Source organism: Penaeus monodon, unplaced genomic scaffold (genome assembly GCF_015228065.2).
Source record: "Penaeus monodon isolate SGIC_2016 unplaced genomic scaffold, NSTDA_Pmon_1 PmonScaffold_6429, whole genome shotgun sequence".
Classification (NCBI taxonomy): domain Eukaryota; kingdom Metazoa; phylum Arthropoda; class Malacostraca; order Decapoda; family Penaeidae; genus Penaeus; species Penaeus monodon.
Genome location: NW_023661472.1, coordinates 10,001 through 17,477, shown reverse-complemented (window position 1 = coordinate 17,477; position 7,477 = coordinate 10,001).

The following is a 7,477-nucleotide window of genomic DNA, read 5'->3' as shown; positions in this document are numbered from 1 at the left end:
GGGGGGGGGGGGGGGGTTTTTTTTTTTTTTTTTTTTTTTTTTTTTTTTTGGGGGGTTTTTTTTTTTTTTTTTTTTTTTTTTTTTTTTTTTTTTTTTTTTTTTTTTTTTTTTTTTTTTTTTTTTTTTTTTTTTTTTTTGTTTTTTTTTTTTTTTTTTGTTTTTTGTTTTTTTTTGTTTTTTTTTTTTTGGTTTTTTTTTTTTTTTTTTTTTTTTTGTTTTTTTTTTTTTTTTTTTTTTTTTTTTTGGGGGGTTGGTGTGTGTGTGGGGGGGGGGGGGGGGGGGGGGGGGGGGGGGGCTTTTTTTTTTTTCTTTTTTTTTTTTTTTTTTTTTTGTTTTTTTTGTGTTGGGGGGTTTTTGTTTTTTGGGGGGGGGGGGGGTTTTTTTTTTTTTTTTTTTTTTTTTTTTTTTTTTTTTTGGGGGTGTTTGTGTGTGTGTGTGTGTGTGTGGGGTGTGGGTGTGTTTGGGGTTGTGTTTTGTTTTGTGTTGGTGTTTAAAATTTTTTGTGGGTTGGGTGTGGTTTTGTGGGGTTTTTGTGTGGGTTTTTTGGGTGGGGGTGTGTGTTTTGGTGTGGGGGTTGGGTGTGTGTTTTTTGTTTTTGGTGTGTGTGTGTGTGTTTTTTTTTTTTTTAATATTATATATAATATAAATATTATATAATATATTATATATATTATTATATATATATTATATTTTCAATATATTGCGGGTAATGCCCCCCCCACAACAACAACAAACCCCCGAAATAATAATAAAAAAAAAAAAAAAAAAAAAAAAAAAAAAAACAACAAAATATAATATATATATTTTTAATATATATATTAATATTTTATATATATATATAAAATATATATGGGAAAAAAATAAATTATATATAAATTTAAAAATAATTAAAATATATTATAAAAAATAAAATATTTTATATAAAATTTATATATTTTATATATAATAATATATAATATATATATAATATTATTAATATATAATATTATATATATATATATTTATATTTTATATATATATTTATATATATTTTTTTATAATTTAATTTAACTTTATATATAAATATAATTAAAAAATTTATATAAAATTTTAAATATTATAAAAATAAAAAAAATTATATATATTATATATATATATATAATATATATTTTATTATATATTTAGACACACACACCAAAAACCACACACACCCACACACACACACCCAAAATATATATATATATATTAAAATATATATATAATTTAAATATATATAAAATATATAAAAACATACACACACTTGGGGGGTGTGTGTGTGGTTGTGTGTGTGGTCGGGGTTTTTTTGTGTGGTTGTGGGGGTTTGTGTGTGGGTGTGTGTGTGGTGTGTGTATGTGTGTGTATGTGTGTGTGTGTGTGTGTGGTGTGTGTGTGTGGTGTGTGTGTGGTGTGTTGTGTGTTGGGTGTGTGTGTGTATTAAAACCATACTCACACAATGATCATTGTTGTGTTATTACAACATACATACAAAATTACATATATATATATATATATATATATATATATTATATATAATAAAATATAAATATAATTTAATATATATATAATATATAAAATATATAAAATTTAAATAATAAAAATATATTATATATATTATATACAAAAATTATTATGCTAAAGGTGATATAAATCAGGGTGTAGTACCCTAGATAGTTTTAAAGGGCTTGCAGCTCTTGCCGCAGCTGCCCCCATGGCCAGCCTAGGCGAAAAAGGGGCAGCCCGCATAAACCTACCTGCCAGGGTTCCAGCCTCTTTGTCATCGAGAATTTGCAGTGCCCTTCTCGTGGCCTCCATGGTACGGGGCCCTTTCGGTCCCCGACTAAACTGTTGGGATCTCGGAGCAGCGGAGGCCCACGGTACAGAGCCTGGCTCACCAGCAAAAAACTAAGAAATGATAGCTGGGGGGGGGGTGCTGTCCCCCCCCTCAGCAAGCAACGCGCGTGAGTCCCTTGGGAGGGCAAATTTTGGGGCATAATGGGGAAAGAAGTTTCTGTCCCACCTGTCCCTGGCAGGCGCCCAACCCCCCATGAAGCTTTTGGGGGAAAGCCCCAGGGAAAAACCCCCCAGGGAGGGCCGGGCCCCCCTAGTTCCCCAACCCTTTTTGGGGGTAGCCGGAGGGGGGTGCTGAAATGGTATAACCCCCAAAATTTCCCGAGGCTTAAACCCCAGGGGAAATTTTTGAGTAACGCGGAACATCCCGTCCTTGGCAGGAGAGCGGGGTTTCCTCTGCTACTGAGGGACTTGGAGCAATTGAAAGTTGAGGTGGCTACCCTCTTGGGGTGAGAAGACACATGAGTTTGGGGGGGTACACCCTGTAAGTAATATTGTGTTTAGATCTTTATTTTTTTTATAGAATCCTTAGGGTTTTGACCGCTTCCTGTTAAAGGAATATAAATTTAACAAGTATGGTTGGACGATTGGATTCAAAGAAAAAATATTAACCTTTTTTTTCCCTTTATTTTTTAGACCCGCAAATGTAGTTAAAAACATTTTAAAAAATAAAAAACATTTTGTATGCGTTTTCAGTGCTTTCCCCTTTTTGCACTTTTTGTATGTCATTTGTTTACTTACTTCATTTGACTTTTCTTATTCGTTCTTTTTTTCCGTTGACTGCAATGTCCATCCATTGTTGTATGTTCAGGGCTCCAAAATCGTCGTCTGGCATCATTCACCCGCCTTTTTAAAGGGAAAGGGTATCACAATATTAACATTTGAATCCACATTTAAAAAACAAAAGTAATTTGATGCTTGAAATATTATGTAAGTATCAATCCGATTTTCTTTTTTATTTTTTTTTTGTAATATTTATTTTTAAAAATATTTACCCTTTTGGGTAGTCTTTAGGGGGATGGGAAAAACACCGCTATTGACTGTTTGACCTCTCACAGGCACCAGTTCAGCTTTTTAGAGCCATTCCTTCAAAAAATCTTTTTCCCCCCTTTAGCGGCTTCTCACCCTTTTTACTTACAACACACAATATAATATAAACAATACAAGCAGGCATCAATGCTTAAAGGGTGGTTTTGTGCTTGACATACCCACTATGGGCGGTGCAGCTATTCATCACCTCCCGGGGGGAGCCATAGCCCTCTCCAGCTGACTTCAACCCTTTGGTAGTTGAGGTAATACCGATTGATAGCGTATTAGGGGATTGAGACGAAGCAGCTTTTTTCTTCATGTCCCTTATTGCTGGTACGCTCCATTGAGTTTCAAAATCAATGTAAAAAGGCGGTCTACGCCAAACTCTCATCGGGCAACAATTGCCCCCGGGAGTATTTTTATTTTCAGGTACTTCAATGCGGATTGGGGGGTGATCAAGTGGTACGAATGCTACCGCCCCCCGGGGTCAGGCTGATCCCCGAACAGCTCCTTCTCTGAGACTTTATAGGCCCAGAAAAATGAGGTTCGGCTCCTGGGTTTTAGTGCTCCAACCCCCTCACGGGGCTGGTATAGTGATACGGTTACAGGGCCAAGGAGATAACCACATTTTTTAGCACACGGGGAGGACCTCCAGAATGTAGAGGGTTTCCAATGCCCAATTTTTGCACTGACCAAGGCTGGGGTTGGCTACCCCCAGGGTCCCTTCAATACTCCGCGTCCCCCCAGTGGCCACTATAAGGGGTTTCACTTGGAAACTGAGGGGGGGGAGTGTGCCCATGGGTTCACCTGGTAGTCTCTGATCGATTCATAGAACTGAAACCCGATAGGCCCCGTTTCTTGTGGGAGTTTTTCAAGGTAAACATCAAGCAGCCCCGGAGTCCATTGGCAGACACACAGGGCAAGGGAGAAATTCATCTCCCCGGAGACTTTTGGGGGCCACGAAGCGTGTCGCAAGGGTCGGGTGAATGGGAAAAGTTTGCCTCATTTATGGGGCGTAGGGGGTCAGACACTGCCAGAAGGACAAGGAACGGTTATCAGGAATCTTTCTGAGGAGGTTGAAGGCCAACTCGGGCAAATTATTTTCCATTTTGTAAAAGACCTTTGCCCTGCCACCAAGCCTGGGAAAACTGAAATCTAAGCCCCCCTCGAGATGACTGCGTCGCCAGTGGGGGACAATCATTCAGAAAAAAGGTTGGGGTTTAAAAGTTGGGCTGAGTATTTTGAGCAGGTGTACCCGGTAGACCCTCCAACAGTAGCTTGGAAGCAGTGGATCACAATCCTGTGCCCATCCACCCATCAATGAAGAACCCAATGGAGATTAGGGTGATTTCCCAAACTGAAATGGGGAAAGCTGCAAGCATATGAATATCCCTGCTGAACTATAAAGGCTGAGGTGAACCCATGGCTTGGGGATGCAAGCAGTCTTGACTGCCTTGGTTTTCTGGTACCATTCCCCCCGACCTGTTTTAGGGGCATGGTCCCTTTCTGGAAAAGGGGGGGGGGATCATTGGGACTGAGCAACTGCCATGGCATTACACTGCTCAGCAAGGCAAAACTTCATACATTTTTCTGAAACGGATCCGCAACCACCTACTAAGGCACCAGAGACCGGCCAGTCTGGATTCACTCCCGGGAAGCCACAATAGATGTATTTGCGCTTTTAGTAATTGTGGAAAAGCTTTTGAGTTTGGTTTTTGGGGTTTCTTGAGCCTACATCGACTCAAAAAAGGCATTGACTTGGGCATTTAGGATCATATGGGTGATTTGAGACTAAGCAAAATTTCGACACAGATTAGGGCCATTAGCAAACCATATACAGTACGAAAGTGTTGTAAAGTGTGGGGGGGCCTGTCAAAATTTTCCCCGTAAATTTTGGGTGAGGCAAGGCTGTGTCCTTGCACAAACACTTTTCAAAAACCTTAGGACTGGATAAAGGGGAGAGACTACCAAAGTCAGTGGGAGTAAAACTGGGGGGGGGGGGGGGGGGGGGGGGGGGGGGGGGGGGGGGGGGGGGGGGGGGGGGGGGGGGGGGGGGGGGGGGGGGGGGGGGGGGGGGGGGGGGGGGGGGGGGGGGGGGGGGGGGGGGGGGGGGGGGGGGGGGGGGGGGGGGGGGGGGGGGGGGGGTGGGGGGGGGGGGGGGGGTATTTTTAAAAAAAATTTAAATTTTTTTTTAAAAAGTTTTTAATAATTAAAAAAATTTGAGGGTAAATTAATATTTTTTTATATTATTTAAATTTTTTAAAAAATTTTATTTTTTTAAATAATTTTTTTTTTTAAAAATATTTAAATTTTAAATTTATATAGGAAATTATATTTAAAAGGGTAAATAATTTTTTTTTCCCCCCCCAAAAAAAAAAAAAAAAAAAAAAAAAAAAAAAAAAAAAAAAAAAAAAAAAAAAAAAAAAAAAAAAAAAAAAAAAAAAAAAAAAAAAAAAAAAAAAAAAAAAAAAAAAAAAAAAAAAAAAAAAAAAAAAAAAAAAAAAAAAAAAATTTTTTTTTTTTTTTTTTTTTTTTTTTTTTTTTTTTTTTTTTTTTTTTTTTTTTTTTTTTTTTTTTTTTTTTTTTTTTTTTTTTTTTTTTTTTTTTTTTTTTTTTTTTTTTTTTTTTTTTTTTTTTTTTTTTTTTTTTTTTTTTTTTTTTTTTTTTTTTTTTTTTTTTTTTTTTTTTTTTTTTTTTTTTTTTTTTTTTTTTTAAAAATTTAAAATATAATATAATAAAAATTTATTTTTAAATATAAAAATTTATTTTTTATATTTTATTTATTTTTAAAAAAAAAAATTTTTTTTGGGTTTTATAAGAAAAAATACCAGCATATATATCATATCCATCACATCTCTCATCAAGGGGCTACGCCGACGGGGGTTCATGGCCGCACCACCTTCGCTTCCAGCCCGGGGCAGGGGGCCTTTGGCCCACTTAATTCCTCGCGACAGGTCTCGTCGAACTGCCCAAGCCATAAATTCCGGGTCGTCCCGAGGTCTCCTCCACCCAGGAGTCTCGCAAAGAGAAAAACTAGGGAAAAGGGGTCCCCACAGGGAAGCGACTAGGACCCATGTACCCTGAGTTGGCGATCCGGTTTATGAAGTAGCAGCCCCTGACAGTTTCACGGGCAGCCTTCATTTGGACCCCAACGTACCCATGACGGGCTAAAAATATTTTTAAAAAAGCATCAAATGAGGTTTAAGGCATAGATGGGACCCGGTTTCGTTTCCCCATAGAGCAAAACGGCTTGAAGAAACGTAGTTGCTTCTTTGCATGGGTACCGACATCTCTAAATGCGTATGGACTATGTACCAAGGTATGCAAAGCCCCCTGGACTTCAATGCCCCTGCAATCATGGATGACTGAATGGGTTCCCCATAAAGTTCCCCCAAAGCCTGAATCTTGGTCTTATCCCCCCAAACCCCCCCAGGGCCCCCCCCCCCCCCCCCCCCCCCAACCCCCCCCCCCCCCCCCCCCCATGTTACTCCACACTGACTTTGGCTAGTAGTTACCTTATCATCCAGGAAGGTTTAAAAAAGTGTTTGTGCAAGGACAAAGCCTTCCCTCCCCCATGAATTAACAGGGGAAGAATTTACGGGCCCCCACCACACTTTAAAATTTTCAGATTTATGGGCTTGTAATAGGCCTAATCTGGTCGCAATTTGCTTGATCTCAGAATCACCCATAGGATCCTAAATGCCCCAAAGTAAAATCCCTTTTGAGGTCGATGTGGGCTGCAAGAACCCACAAACCAAACTCACAAGGGCGTTCCAAAATTCTCAAAGCGCAAATATGGTCATTGTGGCTTGCCAGGAGTGAATCCAGACTGGCCCGGTCTCGGGGGCCTTAGTAGGTGGTTGCGGATCCTTTCAGAGAATGTGAGTAAAATTTTTTCCCTTGCTGAGCATGAAAGCCAGGGAGTTGCTACAGTCCCAAATGATCCCCTTTCCCCTTCCCGAAAGGATGACCATGCCCCCCAACAGGTCAGGGGGAATGGTACCCGAAACCAGGGGGGGGCAGTCAAGACTGCTTGCTGCCCAAGCCATGGTTTTACCCGCAGCCTTTAGTAGTTCACAGGGGTATTGCTATGCTTTAGCTTTTCCCCCATTCAGCTTGGAAATCATCCTAATCTCCATTAGGTTTTCATTTTGGGGGGATCTGGCACAGGTTTTTTGTGATCCCCTTTCTTCCAAAATAATTTGGAGGGGCTACCCGGGAAAACCCGCTCAAAAAACTCACCAAAGTTCATGAACCCCAACCTGTTTGAGATGACTGTCCATCCCCCTGAGCGGACTCAGTCATCTGGAGGAGGGCTTAGAGTTCAGCTTTCCCAGGGCTTGGTAGGCAGGGGAAAGGTCATTCCAAAAAATGGAAAAAGACATTTTCCCCGATTGGCTTTAACCCCCCTCAGAAATTTTTGATTTAACCGTTTTCCTTGTCCCTTCTGAGCATGTCTGAAACCTACGCACCATGAAGATCAAGACTTTTTCCCCTTCAGCCGAGCCTTTCGACACGGTTTAGTGGCCTCCCCAAGTCTCCAGGGGGATGGAATTCTGCCTTTCCTCGTGTGTCTGCCAAT